Source organism: Neophocaena asiaeorientalis, unplaced genomic scaffold (genome assembly GCF_003031525.2).
Source record: "Neophocaena asiaeorientalis asiaeorientalis breed wild unplaced genomic scaffold, Neophocaena_asiaeorientalis_V1.1 scaffold192, whole genome shotgun sequence".
Taxonomy (NCBI): Eukaryota; Metazoa; Chordata; class Mammalia; order Artiodactyla; family Phocoenidae; genus Neophocaena; species Neophocaena asiaeorientalis.
This window is the reverse complement of record NW_020185326.1, coordinates 1,552,376-1,571,004: the sequence shown is the minus strand read 5'-3', so window position 1 is coordinate 1,571,004 and position 18,629 is coordinate 1,552,376. Positions and strand designations below refer to the sequence as shown.

At 40.4% G+C, this 18,629-nt stretch overlaps 1 long non-coding RNA gene across 2 annotated transcripts; it reads right to left on the bottom strand.

Moving 5' to 3' along the window:
* Positions 1-8,550: 8,550 nt before the first annotated feature.
* LOC112392672 (uncharacterized) lies at positions 8,551-18,552 on the bottom strand. Of its 2 annotated transcripts, XR_003001731.1 has the most exons (4): positions 18,213-18,552; positions 17,478-17,681; positions 14,505-14,597; positions 8,551-8,606 (listed from the first exon to the last, which is right to left on the bottom strand). It is a non-coding gene; the product is annotated as an uncharacterized LOC112392672 (long non-coding RNA). The 2 variants fall into 2 exon arrangements; XR_003001732.1 differs by lacking the exon at positions 17,478-17,681.
* Between the last annotated feature and the right edge of the window lie 77 nt (positions 18,553-18,629).

Below are 18,629 nucleotides of genomic sequence, written 5' to 3'. Positions count from 1 at the left end.
CACCGCCCCCGACTGTGGGTAGTTGGAAACAAATCTAAAACAGAACATCTAAGGTATAAGGAACAAAACGTCCACCATACTAAACCATAGCCCGTTAGGGTGTAGCCCACAGAACTGGAAGTTTTGGGGGTATCACCCCCTGACTGCAAAACATTTAATCTTCCAATGTAATACAGCCTGGCCCCAATATTGGCTGGGAGATGGGGAAAGTTGGCCCGTCAATGGGTCTCTATATTACAACACCATTTTACAGTTGCACCTGCTATGCCAGAGGCAAAAGAAATAGGATGGACTTCCCTGGTGGTCCATCAGTTAAGCCTCCATGCTTCCACTGCAGGAGGCACGGGTTTGATCCCTGGTCTGGGAAGCTCTGCATGCCATGTGGTGTGGCCAAAAAAATGAAAAAAAAAAAAAAGAAATGGGATGAAATTCCCTATGTCCAGTTTTTAAATAGCCTTATATCAGAACAAAGGCCTTCAAAGGGGATGTGGGCTCTCCTCCACTGAGGTAATACCAGTTCTTGACCCTCCCACTGAGGACCTTCTTGATCTCTTCCCTACCCTCCTCCAGTATGTAGACAACATTCTCAATGCCAGCCCTACTAAGGAGGCCTCTGACAAAAATACTATAACCACTCTGAACCACCTAGCCAATAAAGGATGTAACGTGCCCCCCACAAAAGGCTCAAATATCACAAACTAGGGTGACCCACCTAGGCTTCTTTCTCACAGAAGGTCAGAGAAGCCTACGCCAGGAAAGGAAAGAAGCCATTTGAAGCCTCACCCTTTCTAAAACTAGTAGACAGCTTAGGGGTTTTTCCTGGGGATGGTCAGGTTTTGCTGCATCTGGATCCCTAACTATGGTCTAATAGTTAGGCCTCTACATGAAAAGTTGAAAGAATGATGATCTTTTTGAATGGAATTCAGAACGCAAAGGAATCTTTCAAAAATTGAAAAAGCAATTACTTCAGGCCCTTACGTCCCTTTCAGATTTAGCTAAACCTTTTGACCTCTACATTAATGAGAGAAGGGGAATCGGTCTTGGGGTATTAGCTCAAAAACTGGGACCCCTTACTCCGGTGGTTGCTTATTTCTCTAAACAATTAGATCAAAATGTTAAGGGATGGCCTCCTTGCCTACAGGCAGTAGCAGCTACTACAGCCTTGCTAAAGGCGGTTGAAAAGTTAACATTTGGTCAGCCAATCACCATATGGACTTCATACCAGTTTCAGGGTTTAGTAAGTTCGAAGGAAACAAAATACCTATCTCCCAAAAGGTCGATTCAAGTTCAGGCTACGTTTTTAGACAAGCCAGCGGCTACCATAAAAATCTGTCACTCACTAAATGCTTCTACCCTGCTATGCACAGAAATGGGACCCCTGGAGCATGATTGTGTAGAAATCATAGAGATGATCTTTTCCATTCATCCCGACCTAGGAAGTGAGCCTCTCTCAAATGCCAAAAAGGAATGGTTTCACGGATGGGAGCAGTTTTATGAGGGAGGGAAAAGGTATGGGGGGATATGCAGTGACCTCCCACACCTCAGTCATAGAAGCAAGCCTACCCGCAGGGACTTCTGTCAAAAGGCAGAGCTGATAGCCCTCACCCAAGCCTTAGAGCTCAGGACAGAGAAGACTTTAAATAGTTTACACAGACTCTTGGTATATGTATGCCATCCTACACACACCTGGGGCTATTTGGAAGGAAAGAATTATGCTTATTGTGGAGAATAAGCAGGTGAAACATGGCTTAAACATATTGAGACTCCTAGGAGCAGTGCAGCTTCCTAAAAAAGTGACAGTGATTCACTGTAGGGGTCACCAAAAGGGGATGCAGAGGTAATAAAGGGAAACAGTAGGCAGAGGCAACTGCCAAAAGGATGGCCCTAGAACTACTAACTTGGCAATTACCACTCATACCTAAGAGGCCAGATCCATCCAATTACTCCCCAGTCTATACAAAGGAAGAATTAGACACAGCCCCCAAATGGGGCTTCAGTAGAGATCTAGGAGGCCCTGGGTGGCTACTTAATGACCATTGGGCAATACTTCTTTCCCCAAACTGCAGCTTGTCAAGCCATCAGGGAGGATCATCAAGAAACTCACTATGGAAGGGAATTCTTATATAATTGGTTAGTTGGGGTCATGATAACTTCTGGCATGAAAAATACAATCGGGCAGATAGTTGAGACATGCCTCACCTGCACAATGAACAACCCCAAAACCAGACCTCCCAGAGACCCCTAGATAAAAGGCCAATTCAGACCAGAGGGACATATCCTGGAGAAGACTGGCAGATTTATTTCACTGTCATGCCAAGAGTACCAGGCAACTTCAGCTATCTTTTGGTGCTAGCAAGACACATTTTCCAGGTGGAAAGCATTCTCTGCTAGAACTGGAACCACAGCTGAGGTGGCTAAGGCATTACTAAAAGAAATAATCCCCAGGTTTGGGCTCCTAGGATCCCTACAAAGTGATAATGGTCCAGCATTTGTGTCTCAAGTGACAAAGGGGATGACAAGTGCCCTGGGCATAAAATGGATCTTGCACTCAGCCTGGAGACCCCAATCACCAGGGAAAGTAGAGAGATCCAATCAGACCTTGAAATGGGCCTTAGCCAAGCTATGTTAGGAAACTTAAGAAAATTGGATTAAGTTGCTTCCGATTGCCCTGCTCGGCATGCAGTCAGCCCCAAGGGATAAGTTAAAGTTAAGTTCATTTGAACTCATGTATGGTAGACCCAAGACTGAGAGAAGGGACACCTTAACCCTCTTGAAATGGAACAACTCAAGCATGCCCTCCAGGTAGGAGAAACCATGAAAGCTGTCATGGAACATGGTAACCAAATGCTGCCCACACCCACCGAATTGGCCCTCTACCCGCTCAAGCCAGGAGACTGGGTGCACCTAAAAACCTGAGAAACCGGTAGCTTGCAAGGTCAGTTCACTCCTAAGGGGAATGGACCCCACCTGGTGATCCTAAATACCCACTCTGTCCTGAAGTAGCAGAGAATCACTCTGTGGGGACATTACACTCAAGTGTAGAGGGTCCCTGAGCCCCAACCTCCAGAGGGACAACCTGGGGCAACAGACCCCCTTGACTATTTGAGAGTGAAGCTCTCTGACCTGAAGCTTCTCTTTCAAAAAACTACAAAAGTGTAACCAGAGAGATTCAGGCCACGGCAGTGAGCCTGCACATTAGGGCACACTTTTGCCTACAGGCAAAAGACCTAGATACCTTCATGCTTAGGAAAATATGACATGTGGCAATTATTCTCTTGCTAATATTTGGGCCACATATCTTAAATTGTCTGGTGTTCTTTGTCTCTAAAAGGTTAGACAAAAGGGGGTTGCTCAGGGATACCAATGCTTAGGGCTGAGCCCTGGCGACAATCAAACACATCTAAAGGTGGTTGGGGAAAAGTTCTGCCCCTCTCTCCGGGGTTATAACTACATCCCAATTCAACAGGAAGCAGTTACAGAAGACAGACCTGCGCCTCTCAGCGCCCCTCAAGAATGAGGGGCGGAACTAGCGATGGAGGCAGGATTTGTCATCAGCAAAGCCCATTAACAATTCCCAGGAAGTAAAAATAGAATCTGGGTAATTAAATAAAATCTAACCTTTTTTTTCTTTTCCTTTGTGCTTAGTCTAGTGTCCCTTGCTCATAAGGTGCTGCGTGTAGAGGCCTCACACCCAGCACTTCAGACCACAGTTCCGAGTGAGAAATGGCTGTCCAACACTTCAGCTCAGGACCACGTGCAGCAGCTGCGCGACACTCAATTCAAGATGGCGGCAGCGGGTCGTGTGCAGAGATGCTCCTCGCGCTGTGAAGTGGAGCGTGAGCAGAGCAGCTTCACGGGACAGGTGAGGACTCCACTTCTGCCCTGCTGTTGGGAACCCAGTAAAGCAGCACTGTCCATGGCTTGTGGAGATGGGAGAGAGTGTGTGCTCTAGAGCACAAGCTCACACCCTCCATTCTTTGATCAGATTCAAGCTTTCCTTGGTCTTGTTCAATTGCCGGCCGGAGAACACCTGTTGGGATATGACTCAAAGGGGTCAGTAACAAAATCTCCTAAGATGTGCATCTACTGGCAGAAAGATGTTGAGTGTGTGAAAGTTTAAAAGTGTTTCTACTGACTACTGTACATAAAATTGATAAGTGGCAAGGATTTAATGTGTAGCACAGGGAACTTTATTCAGTATCTTGTAATAACCTACAATGGAAAATAATCTGAAAAAAAGTATATATATATAACTGAATCACTTTGGTGTACACCTTTAACTAACACAATATTGTAAATCAACTATACTTCAATATTTTAAAAAGTGCTTCTACTGAATGTGGCATGTAGATTCTTAAAGGGGAACCCATGGCAATTTCTTTGGTTGCTTTGAGTTGGAGGGCAGTAGCAGAGAAAGCTCGTAAAGAGGGAGTTCTCTAGCAACAGGGTCTAGTTGGCTATAGTACCCAATTGGTCTTCTATGGTCCCCCTATTAATGGACTAGGATGCCCAAGACATTTCCTTCTCATTCACAGATGAAAAGGGAAGGGGAGGGCTTCCCTGGTCGCTCAGTGGTTGAGAGTCTGCTTGCCGATGCAGTGGGACACGGGTTCCTGCCCTGGTCCGGGAAGATCCCACATGCTGCGGAGCAGCTAGGCCCGTGAGCCATGGCCGCTGGGCCTGTGCGTCCGGAGCCTGTGCTCCGCAACAGGAGAGGCCACAACAGTGAGAGGCCCACATACCGCAAAAAAAAAAAAGAATACATGACAAGGGCCTTCCAATCTATGCTGGAGAGAGTCATTTAAATGATGTCTTTTCCAGTATATATAATCTCCTGGTTGTAGGTTGGTTATGGGGTATCTGATCTTCATCCAAAGATATTTCTCTCTTTGACAAACTTCAGAAACAGACTTATAATGTCCTTTTAATAATTCAATTAAACTTTGCTATAATGCAATACAGCAATAAGGAGCCATCTAGGAAGTGAGTTTAGGCTGTAATTGCCTAACCTGAAATACAATTACAGCACTAGAACTTAATATCCACTAAAACATATTTTTTTCTCTAAAATTACTTTAATTTCCACCAAACATAGACAAATTAAGACTAATTTATTTGCAAAATAAGTTTGGTTTCAGTAAGTTTGAGCTGATTATTTACGTAAGTGTAACAAGAATGGCAACTGATCATGTAGGCTTCTGTAAATTTACTTCGATAGAACTTTTTGTAAGGAATCTCAGATTGACTGTTGAAAGATTCCTGAAGCCAGGAACATCATTCCAAGGACTCACCATGAGATTTGACTGTAATACTTATAGAGTTGCCCCAAAATACTTAGAGAGTTGCCCCACATGCCCCAAAATATCTTTAGGTTCTTACACCTGCCAGGAAGTGACCTTTCTTAGTCACCTGGTAAGGTTGCTGGGAACTCTGTAAGCAAGGTATCAGACTGTTTTTTTCTAAGGAAATGGCTCCATAAAGTCCATCTTAGTTCTTTAAAGCTGTCTGGTTATATCTGATTCTATGTAATTCTCAAACATGACATTCCAGTCAAAGCCTTGGTAATATAACCAATGTTCCCATTTGTGTCCTGTTATAAGGAGAACACATTTTTATTGAACTTATGCAAATAACTATACTGCCATAAAAATAAGAATACTCACTAATAATTTCAAACTCTGGAGAGATGTTACAGAGAAAAAGACAAATGTTTCAATTCTGCTTACAAAGGTGTAATTTACCAACTGCTCCAAGTTACAGTTAGCTTAAGTGGGAAATTTTCCTTATATCTGGAAAAGGAAGATTAAAAGACAGTAATATTTCAGACAGAAAGTCATAAAAATGATCATTCAGCCCTTTGTAACTAATTCTTGTTGATCATGATTTCCGTTAACAGTTTATGAAGTCATAAAGTTTTTCCATTAGTGTTCTGGAATTTCTTACCCAGTTCAGTGGTATTATCTAAAAGTTATCAGAAATCTGCTCTTGTCAAAAAGTCCTTTTTATTAATCTTCTTGAAGAGTTTCATCTTTGTAAAGACATCAGAGTAAAACAATAACTGTCTGTAAATGACAAAAGACTTTGAATGGCATGGTTAAAGACATGACCACAACGCAATTGAAAAGGAAATTTTGATATTTCTGTGACATACAAAATTTTAAGATAATAACCAGAATTATGACTGACAACATACCAACACATATCTGATTTTTAGGAATTTCATATAACTTCTAGAACATTTATATTAATAATATTTGCCCATACAATATAATCTAAGAAAATTTATCATCACTCATTTGACAATGCTTCCGACATAATTCAACATACCAAAATAAGCCTCACTAGTTTAATACCTCTCTTTGAGATGTTTCAGGGAACCTCTGAAACACCCCAAAGTTAGCTAGAGGTCAAAAGGACTTCATTCAGAATTGATTTGGGGGGTTTGTCAAAGATATCAAAAGGTTTTAAAACACTTGGAAACACTTGGTCAAACAGAATCACAGTCACTGTGAAACAATACTCAGTTAATTATTTAACCAAAGTGACACTAAAAGATTTCAAAGGTAAACTACAGAAAGTTATGAAAGGGAACTTAAAAGGTAAAGAAACTTTACAATCTATTATCAAAAGCAGATCAATACTCCAAGAAAACTTTGTCCTATTAACAGAGAGAAAACCAGACTCTACTTTTGTACCAGCTTACTTTTAATATTAAAACTTATTCACTCAATTAAATTTATTCCAGTGTTAGCCAGTCCTGATCACATACAAAACTCTTTTCTCAGGGATTCTGTTCCACAAACCTGTAACTTCCTTTTTTACCTTCAGATTTTGTCCCATGCTTTCCCCTTTTCTCTATTTTTTAACTTCTCTTAGGACAAAATTACTTTCTTTTCCCTTAACGAAATGCATTTACGATCCTTAAACTCTCTTTTTCTGTTGCATATGAAGATGTTTTCCTTATTAATTTTAGTAGTCCCAATTATATGTATTAATTGTATTCTTAAAACCCCTAATCTCTAGAGAAAACCAAAAAGCAAGCAATTGTGAACTGTCATACCAGCATCTCCTGATTGGAAAACTTATGAACGTACTCCACAACCTCTAGAAACACAGACTCTCTCATAGCAAAATTTCTCTCCTTAATGTGGTACAAGATGTATGGGATAAACCCAAACATCTTTGGCTTCTTAATCTTATAAGAAGATAAAAGTAGTTAAACGTAGACATGCTCAACAATTAATGTTTCATTATTTTATCTTATTTGGAAATGATCTGGATATTCAATAAACTTCCATCATTTAGCTTACTTTAGAAAAACTCTAAAGTTTTAAATTACCAACAAGAGTTGGAGAAGCTATTTAAATAGACATATCATAAAACATAATTTATTTTTTTAAAGACCTCAGAAAGATTTTTTTAAATTGAAGTAACATTGGTTTATAACATAATAGAAGTTTTATGTGTACAACATGATGTTTCAACTTTCATACACACTTACAGTGCACCTACCACCAAAAGTTTTCTTTCCACCCATCACCATACAGTTGGTCCCCTTTACCCATTTCACTCTCCCTCTGGTGACCAGTACTTTGGCCTCGTTATCTATGAGTTTGTGTTTGTTTGGTTTGGTTTTATATTACTTTTTAAATATTCCACATATGAGTGAAATCATACGGTATTTGTTGTTCTCTGTCTGATTTATTTCACTTAGCCTAATATCCTCAAGGTCTATCCATGTCATAGCAAATGGCAAGATCTCATCTTTTTATAGCTGAGTAGTATTCCATTGTAAATATATATATATATACACAAAACATCTTTTTTTCTCATGAATGCTGTAATTTTTATTGAGATATAACTCACATGCCATAAAATTCACCCTTTTAAAGTGTACATTTCAGTGGTTTTTTCACAGAGGTGTACAATCATCACCACTAGTTCTATCACCCCAAGAAGAAACTCTGTATCCATGAGCAATTGCTTTCCATTTCCCACTCAGTCCCTGGCAACCGCTAATGAGCTTTCTATGGATATGCCTATTCTGGATATTTCATATAAATGGAATAATTACAATATGTCTGGGTGCCAGCAGCTTTTACTTTTAAAAAGGCTTCTTTCCCTCTTTTTTTTCTCCCTTTAGATTTCAGGTTCTACCTGATTGAGTTAACTAGGCTCAGGCTCAGGCCATTTTGGGCTGTGTTTATATTTCTGATCTTGCAAATACTTGCAAGACAAAGACAGCTGCTTTCAATTTCCCAAAGAACTGGGGTGCTGCCTAAACGATATCAAAAGATTGACTTGCCCAAATCTTACCGAGTCCAAGCTCATACTGCTCACCACATGACAGACCAATCAGTTGAGAGACGAGATGTTTGGGCAGAGAATAGCAACATTATTTGGAAAACTGGTAGACTAAGAAGATGGTAGACTCATGTCCCAAAGAACCATCTTGCCATAATTAGAATTCAGGCTTCTTTTACACTAAAAGGGGAGGGAGTAAAGTCAAACATTTCCTGCTTCTGGTCAGCTTCCAGAGGGGATGTGTTAATTTCTTCCTTCCTGCAGTCATCACAGGTGGGCCTGGTCAGGATGTTTCCTGTGAACTAAACAAAGGTATTTTAGCTTAATGCTCATTACCTGGGAAGCAGCGTTTGCAGAGATGTTCCATTATGTATAATTTAACTTATAGGCAACATCCCTTTAGTGATTAACTTGTAATAGATTACAAAGGTTCTTCCCTATTACACAACTATATTTAAAAAATTTTTGCTTCCTTATATCCATGAGAAGATTTCCCACTAAACTGGAAATCAAAAGAGTTCCATGTTCCGGAACTCTAAGGTTCAATGTATCATGCTTTCAAAAGTTTGCACAAGGCATTCAACAAAGGCCCTCTTCCAAGGGACACAAGTCAAACCCAGACCAATTAACCCAAGAGGCAAAAGAATCTCCATTACTGTTTTTATTAGCCCCTGAATATTAGCCCCAGTTTTTACCTCATACTGTGTGGGCTCCAGTAACCCTACTGGTTCCCCTTTATTATGTTAAATTAACATTGCCTGGGGGGCAGATTTATATGCCCTGTTTTATCATAGCAGGTGGGGAAAGCATTCAACAGTTGAGACATAATGTCTATCTCCACAATATAATCAACCAAAAGAGATGCACCCGTCTTCTATAAAAACATTCAAATAAACCAACTTTCTTATAAACTTCATCTCAATTCTATTAACTCTTATCCCCTTAACCTTAGCATCCATTAGGACCCCATTAACAAAGTCTTGGTCTCACAAGGAGCCCCGGAAACTTTTTCATCCCCTGGCAATTTTATCCATTCCTGTATAAAAAGGCTCTGGGGGGCTTCCCTGGTGGCGCAGTAGTTGAGAGTCTGCCTGCCGATGCAGGGGACACGGGCTCGTGCCCCGGTCCGGGAAGATCCCACATGCCGCGGAGCGGCTAGGCCCGTGAGCCATGGCTGCTGGGCCTGCGTGTAAAGGCTCTGGGGTCTCTGGTGAGGGGTGGAGCCAAGGGACCCAGGCTTATTTGTCAATCTTTGACTTGATTAATTGGCCTAACTGTTGCCCCAAGCAATTGCTGGTCAGGTTTCTCAGTGTAATTTTATCTTCCAGCCTTTTAAATTTTTCTAAAGTGAAAGCGTAGACTTGTATCAACAACAACGACAAAATTAATCAGTTGATCTAAGAAAATAAATGGAAAATTTTATTCAAGCCAAATTGGTGATTATAACCTGAGAACAGTTCTCAGAAAGCTCAAAGCACAGTTACATAAGTGTTTGAGACAGAGGGTTGTCCATTAAATGATGTATTATTGACAGTTTACACAATCCAGATCTAAAGAAAGTACAAAGCAAGGAGTGCATGGGTCATCAAGCCCTTTACAAGGTTAAGAAGGAAAATTATCTCCTGAAGAGCTGTGAGCCTAGATGAAGTTAAGAAACGTTATCTCCTCAGGAAGTCTGGTAAAGCAGATGCACAACACACACTGAAGGGGAAGGAGGAGGCCCAAATGGGCAAAGAAAAATTCTATGCTTAATTTTTTCTTGTCTTGCCAGAAAATAAGAATTTTATTTCATCAATTGTTTGGGGCCCTTTAATGTTGGAGGACCAAAGGGGCTCCTTTTGGCTCATCCAACTTTAGGCAGTGCTGTATTCCAATCCTTGTTTTAATCCCATCAATGTGTTTTATCTATTCGACTTCTTAATGGCCATCTAAAGACTTCCATTCTGCTGGGACAAGTCCTCTTAAAATTTTCCACCTTGTTGGGAAGAGTCTCTTGACTTTCTTCTCAGCTTTTTATTCCCTTGTTAACTAACCTAATTAGCATTAACTTAATATTTTTATTAACATATGTAAGACCCATTGAGGGGAAGGTGAGATCACAATTTCAATAAGTCTTCCCAAACCATTTTGTTTGTTTAAAATAAGGGAGTTCCTAAGGTTAGCCATTTTGTCTTTGTATCCACCTTTTAATTTGGTCTTAACATAGGTACCAATAAACAGTTATTTATGATGAGAGCTCTCTAAAAATTTTCCAGTTTAGAAGTTTATTACAATTTAAAGCATCCCTCATCCAGAGGATCTTAATAGCAACTCAAATCAACAACACACAAGAGGTGTCCCCACAAGAGAGTGCAAAGGATGTAGCCCTTACAAGATCTAGAAAGTTTACTCCGCTTCAAAAAAAGTCTGGAAAGTAAAAGGTCTTTTTTGTACAGGTGGATGCAATGAAGATTGAAATGACAAAGGGTCCCTTGTGGACTGGGACTCCTTATGACAAATTTTCCTGAGAGCTGGCATGGCCAAAGAGACTGTCTGGAATCCCAGTGTATTTGATTGGCTGCCAAATGTACACCATATGCATACCTTTCAGATGGCAGAGACCAAAGAGAATTCTCTCACTGGTCAACAAACCAAAGAGGGTACCTCTTTCCTGAACAGCCTAAAGTTCAAGGAAACCCTACTCCTTACAGCAAGGAGTTTATCAACCACCAGATAAAACTCAGGATTATCAACCAATATGGGAGGTCTGAGACCCAGGAGAGATATACCCAGGTGTCTGGACTCCCTGAGGAGGTAGATGGGTACAAGGGGCCCTTCCTGGTACCAAGGCTCTGGATCCTCATAGAGCTCAGTTGAAGGAGAGAATCTGCTCAGTTCCCTTCATGGTCACCCAAACTGTCCACTGAAAGAAAAACAGACAATCTAAAAATTGTTTCAGTTTTACTGAGGGAACTTACTGAGGATGAGAGGCTGGGCAGCAGCTCTGAGGAACGGCTCCAAAGAGGTAGGGGAGGAGCCAGCATATATATAAATTTTGGGGGCTAGGAAATACATGTAGTCAAGCACATATCTTTGTAAAAGATTACTGCTAATCACAAAGAAAAGATATCTCAAGTTAATGAATTTAGTGCTTTTCTGTGTATGGGAAGATGCAAGAACCTGGGATCCTTGAAATTCTTCCTCAGATACGTATCTTAACTATGTAGGGACCCATTCCAAAGCACAAAATGCTTCATCCTGTTTTTCCATCTTGATTCCATTCAGGGTGCACTGTTGTTGGGCAACTGCAGTGGGTTTTGACTTAACCCTTTGTGTAACTGGATGATAAGTGACACCCTTTGTTCTTTCTTTGTTCACAGAGGTTTTAGTTCAATAAGTAAGGCATAACAGCTTAATCCATATGAAGGGGAAAGGTTACCTACCAGACTATGCTTGGGAGGAAGAATAGGGAAGGGATGTCATCTGAACTCTCTCCCACCTGCTCCAAATAAGATCATGTGTCTCCTGCTTTATAAATGTCTCCAACAGGAAATATTATCATCATCCCACAGTAAAGATCAAGCAAACTGCAAATGTGAATGAGTCACTTGTGACAGGTAACACATCAGCTTAAATTCACTATAGTCAGTATGTGCATGTGCAAGGTCAGAGTGTTTCCTGATGTTCTGAGAAGGAGAAGAGAGAAGAGAGTTGGCTGAGGTATCACGGAGGTGACGGGAGTAGGAACACAGCTTTGAGGACTTTACAAGAGCTGGAATGCTGGAGGGAGTCTTGGCCGACTTCACAACTCTGTAGTAACTGTAACGGAGTTAGTCATCAGTGTTGTCAGCCTTATTCTTCCTCTGAGGTGGAGAAGGAGTGCCGATAAGGCAAGATTCTAAACATCCATGGGGTCCTGGCCATATATTGATACTACTACTACAAGATCTCCTTTCAGCTAAGTTTGGCCACATGACTTCAAGCCCCAGAAGTTTGTAACTGAATATATCCAAATGAATGTGAGTAACATCTTAATACATGTAGTCTGTTAGAATCAATGAATATTTAAATTGATATATTATGCTAGTTATATTGATATCAATTCTCCTTTATTGATCTCAGAATAATTTAAAAGATAGAGAATGAAAAAGACTAGAAATAAGTAATAATCATGAACCACACAAGACATATATATACAATTAAATAATAAATAGTATTTTTCAAACTTAAGTGATGTACAGATCCCTGTCTAAAGGAAAATAAACTTCTCATGGACCACCTAGTGCTTACGTAAATTATTTTTATTATAATGTTTGGTAAAAATATATCAACATAATCATGGTATAAATGCCTTATGCTTAAGCTATAAAACCAAAACATGTTTACAAATTCAATATAAATAAAGTCAAATAAGCTTCACCTGAGCAACATTTGATGTGACACTTGATGTCGTTTTGCTGAAATTAAGATCCTACCCAAAATGTGAATATGGTATGATATAGATTCTTTGGAGTTCAATGATCCATCTCATAACTCTTGACTGCGCATTGGGGAAGATGCCCTGACCTCTGTCCATGTGGATTCTCTTGAGCCTCCTATAAACTCCAAGGGCGGGGACGGGGAGTTGTGCCTGGAAACCTGACTGCCCCAAATTTGTGCTTAGAGGGGTTGAACTGAACAAGCAAGCACAATTACCCTGGGCTGGGATAATGATTATTGCATTATAAAAAAAATTTTTTGGGGGGTGGTGAGAACATTTAAATTCTACTCTTTTAGTAAATTTTAATTATAAATATGGTTTAATTTTTTTTTCATGAAAATGAGAGCATACTATTCATATTGTCATGGTGTTTCATATTAGCACTATAAATTTAGATATGTTTTCCATTGTGAAGCTGTATCATTATTTAGCCAGCCATTCTTGATATGTACTGTAAAAATAATACATCTAATCCTGCTTGTTTTCATTCCAGGTTCACAAAGTAGCCTTCTGATTATCTATAAATGTGGCTTTAAGCACACACCAGCTACAAGAAGAGAAATTAATAGCCAGAGAATGAAAATTCTTGTCTTGTTGAAATAATTAACAAAAGGGCATTTTTGTTAGAACATTACATAGAAGTTTGGATGAGTGTTTTCTTTACTCCCTGATCACCTTTGGGGGTCCTAAAACTCTAATCAGTTTTGTGTTTGCCCCAGAATAGGAAATAAGGTGATTTCACCTACATACCACCTGGAGAGATATCTTTATGCTAACCAGCCAGTCTTCCTTAGGGGATGCCTCCTTCTTGCATTGCATTTCAAGTTTTAACACTACCTTCATTGTCAGAGTTGGTGGGTTTCAGCAGCAAGAGTCTGGGACATGATCTGGAAAGTCTTAATCAAAGGAATAGAGATTTGAATTGGGCCTTAAAAGACAGATATGATTTAGATGGGTGACCCAGATGGGGCATGTTGATTAATAAATGAGGGTCACATCACACAAGCAAATTCAGCTGTCAACTTCTGAAAGACAGTATGTAAGGTGATTGGCATGGACTGAAAACAAACATGGTGGGAAAATACATGTGGTGGGGAAAAAAAGCATGAGGGAGGGAATCTTCAGTATCATCATTCTCTTCAAAACATAATGAGATGATAAAAGGAGTATACATATTGAAAAGGAAGTAAGACAACTATTATTATTTGCAGATTATATGGCTGTTCTCCACCCAAAAAAAGGAAAAGGAATCCAAGAGAATCAATAAGAGAGTTTTGTAAGATAATAAGTCAAAAGCTATATATACGTATATATATATGTGTGTGTGTATATATATATGCATACGTACACACACATATACATATATAATATAGCACTGTCCTATACAGCACTTATAAACAATTGGAAAATATAATTTAAAAAGTCTTATTCTCAATAGTAGCAAAACCTATGGACTACCTAGATATAAACCTAGTAAGTAATGTGAAAGAGTTATAAGAAAACCATGAAATTTTACTGAAACATAAAGGAAGACTTGAGAAAATGGAGAGATATGATATGTTCCTGGTTGAGAAAAATAAATACTAGAAAATGTTCATTTCTCCCTAAATTAGTCTATAAATGTAATGCATTATACCAAAATCTCAATGGAATTTTGTTTGTAAAGTTTACAGATGGTTTTGATTCCCTGCTCCTGCCGTAGGCCCCATCTCCAAATACCATCACACTGGGGGACACATACCATCACACTAGGAGTTTGAGGGGTGCACAATTCAGTCCATAGCACTGGGTTATTGGAAGTGTTGGGAAATGCGCTCTTCTTCCATTTTTATCTCTGCAAGAATAAAAACAGAGCCATAATTTCAGAGTAAAATATAATAATCTCCATACAAACCATCATCTGCTGGGATCAAGGAAGTACCTATATGCTAGGAGTTAGACCACTTTTCAGCAAAGACACCACACTTTCTTTTGCAGAAAGACTTGCAGAAGTCACGTGGGAGCCCCCAACCTCTGTGTCTCTTAGAAGACTAAAGTGACATTCTTTCAACTCTCATAGCTCTAGGACCTCCAGCACTGATTACCCCATCCTTTGCTCAACCAGTGGATGCCATGGTGTGCTGCCAACATCTTCCCCACCCCTCTTTAGAACTGACGAACTCATTTTCCCCAGCTGCTGGGAATGTTGGACGTTGACAGCAGTGAGTTGAGTTCCCCTCCAGAGTTTGCCCTTGGCTGAAGGAAGCCACCTCGTTCAAGCTCCTGCCCCCTTCCCCAGGCCACCCAATATCCACATCCAATGACTGATTGATGTAGGGGTATAAAACCCTGGCCTCCTTGCCTCAATTCAGGGCAACTCTGAAAGGCTTTCCCAGTTCTAGAGCTACCCATCCTACCAGTAGAGGCCTTTGTTGTGAAAGCAACACAGTCCAACTTCTCCTTCTCCCCAGTCCTGCTTCCTTTACTTCCCTTAGGTATTAAACCTCTTGCACACACAAATCTCCATCTTAGAGTCTATTTCCTGAAGACTCCGATAAGGAACAATCTCTTGTTCCTATTTGGCTTTGCCCATGGCCTTTATGTATCCTTCCTTCACCCCTCTGCATTCTTTGAAATTCTTTCTGAGTGCCTTCTGGAATTCCTGATCAATCAGCAAAAATCTTTATATGAAGGTTTGAGACAGACAATTTTCTTTCAGTCCCTTGGATGTTAGAAGAGTTATATCTAGTTCACTCTTTTGGGGAGGGGCCTGTAATAGGCACCCAACCTTGATAGTTCCTGGGCTTTGTCTCCTGCCCCACCTTGCCCTTCCAGGCCATGAAAACCTAAGTTCATATTTGCCCAGTGTGACAAATACTGTGCTGCTGGAAATGAAAATTCCAAAACTCACCTTTGTAATTATGCTCTGTACCCCCACCCTGATGTAAGTACAGTACTCTCTGCAAGCAAAGTTTTACAAGAGGAACTGGGGGTGGAAGCATGTTGCCTGCTGCCACCTGGTGCAGAACTGTATATTTGACGAAGACAGGCAGCAAGTCTAAGACTTGGGTCCTTTGAGAAATATTCATCAACTAGGAAAAATCACTTGCAATCTTTATGACTCTGTTTGCTCCTTTAAAAAAAGGACTATTACCATATTACTTAAATTATAATGTTGTTGATACAAGCAGTTAGAACTTTCGAAGACAAGTGGTATAAAATAGCAAGTATTCTTATAGCACAGCAAACGTTCTGCCATTTAGTAGTGAGGGCCAAAATTATTTTTCCAGGGTTATTCTTTTTTTCTCTTGATTACGATCGTGAACATGTGGTAGCTGATCAGAAACTGGAAACATGGTCAATGAAAGAGGTCTCTGCCATCCTCCATTTCATCTATTCCATTTTCCCAAATCTCTAGGGTTAGGCTATCTCTTTGGATCAGGACAGGCTATTGGGAAGGTGTCAGATGACTGTGGCTTTTGGAAAAGATAAATCTCACCAGTAGCTGAAGAATCTGGTTATCTACATGGTGAGAATTGAAAGGTTCTATAAAGGTCTGCTTTCTTCTCAATATCTTCTCCAGCACTCTGAAGTGTGGGTAGAGTAGGGGTGTCCTAGCTGAGTTGATCTGGTGCCTATTCCCTGTTAAAAAAGAAATAACAGGCCCAAAATGGAGTCACCTGTGCTAAAAGGAAGACTTAATACCTGACCTTACTGCAGTTACAACCTTCTCCAAGAATGTAATCCTAACTGGTCAGTGTGGAATTTTCCAGTCAGTACCAATGAGGTAATCCTTTCCATCCTCCAAAAAGAAGATGAGGTAACCTGGCACATAGATCCCCTTCACCCCATATAGATAGATTATCTAAGCCTGAAATAATCTTTATGTTTTGTTTTGTTTTTGCCTTCCTTGTCTTACCTTTAAAAACCTCTCCCTTTCTATAGCCTTTCAGAGCTCCCCTCTACTTGCTAAGTGGGATGCTGCCCAATTCAAGAATCGTTCAATAAGCTAATTAGATCTTTAATATTTACTCAGAGTTTTGTTATTTAACATCCCTGAGATTCTCTTTCATCTCTGTGTTGGTTTCATTATCAAGCCGGGTAGCAAGAAGGCTCCAACAGTTTCAGGCCTCACAAGAAATTCAGAAGATAAGTAAACTGCTTCAGCCTTAGTATTCCAAGCAATTCACCCTGATTAAACTATCCACTGTTTAGACTAGGACTTTGGCTTGGGGAATGGGACTTACTATTTAAATTAAGACAATCCTTGGAGGTGGAAGTGAAGTCAGCTTCTTTCAAGACATATAGAAAATGAAGGGGTCTAAATGGATATAACTAATCATATGAATAAAATCATGGTTGTGTTCTATTAAGAAGGTGAGAGGGGAAATGGATGCTGAGTAGGCAATCAACAACGTTCACTTAGTATCAGGGATTGACTTAGCACAATACAACACACAGGTGATAATGTTCAAATGAAATTCAACTAGTGTCAGGGAATCGATAATGAATAGTGGTGATCACAGCAAACAGGAATAAAAGAACAACCCAATTCTAGGCAATGTGGCCACGCAAGAATATAAACCCAGTGTTACTAGATCTTCAACATTTTCAAGAGAAGTTGGTAATCTGGATTTTTATGTAAAATATCTTATTTTAAACGTTGGCAACTAAGTCAGTTTTTGTTTTTAACCGTAGAAGGCAGCCGATACCGTCCAAAATAAGCAAAGCATACCTGTTGGCCACATACAGCCTGTGAACCTCAAGTTTACAAACGTTGGGCTAGAATCATTGCTTGCCATTCAGTGGCTCTGTGGATGCAAGGGTTGCCGAGAGCAGAGCAGAGCAGCCAAAGGAGGGAAGTCAGAGAGTGTCATTATTTCATACAATGCTTTTCCGTGGTGGGTCCCCAAACACGGTTCTCAGGCTTCTGCTTCACCTAACAAAACGTAAAGTCCATTTGGAGCCAGTTACTTCTTTCTAGGCTAGGCAAAGTGTGATAGTACCAGGAACAGTGAACACTTGTATCCCATTGTTTACGTTCTGACATTATTAGGTAGTCTTTCATAGCTCTGCGAGGCATACAGCTTTTTATCAATACATTAGATTGATTACCTTCCTATCATTAAAACACATTTAGTTTAATTGAGCGGGAAATAGCAGTTTATTAACTATAAAAATCAATGCTTAATTAGCTTAAAATAGGCTAATGTTGAGATCAGAAACTACTTATTGATTTATTGATTTTGAAGCAATTTCTGCTTCAAAAGAAGCACAAAAGCAACTGTCAATCCCGTTTGCACATTAGAATCTCGTGCGGGTGCGGGAGGGCTGGGGAAATGCATTTTAAAGAAGTGTGGATGCTCAGGCCCTACCCTAGAGGGTACAGAACTCCCCGAGTGACTCTAATGTGTAGACAGAGCTTTTATACATTTCCCTGTAAGAAAAGTCTACAAGCTCCGAAACCTACCTAATCTCTTGGTTTTTCTCCAGAACCCTTCATTTCAGCAAGGGGCTAGAAGTAATACTTTCCCCAGGTGTCTGAAAACTCGTTCTTTCCCCTGGAGATTGACGGGGCCATCAGCCAATCGGCAATCTAAGGAGAACCCATTGAGTCTCGGTAGAACCAATAATAGGCAACAAAAAAATAGGCACTTTAAGTAAACAGGTACTTCGTCTCAGTAGAAAAAGCAGGTCTTACTAGCAATGGCCAACAAACGGAAAAAAGCAGGGGCACCCTCTCCGGCGTCAGCGAGGCCTCGGGACACCTGGGAATCTGAGCTGCCGCCGGGTCCCCAAGCGTTGCTAAAGAGACGGCGCTTACTTCTGTGCCGGGGCGCCCTGGAAGTGCGTCACTTCCGCCCGGTTGGGTCTTGTGGTCCACTGT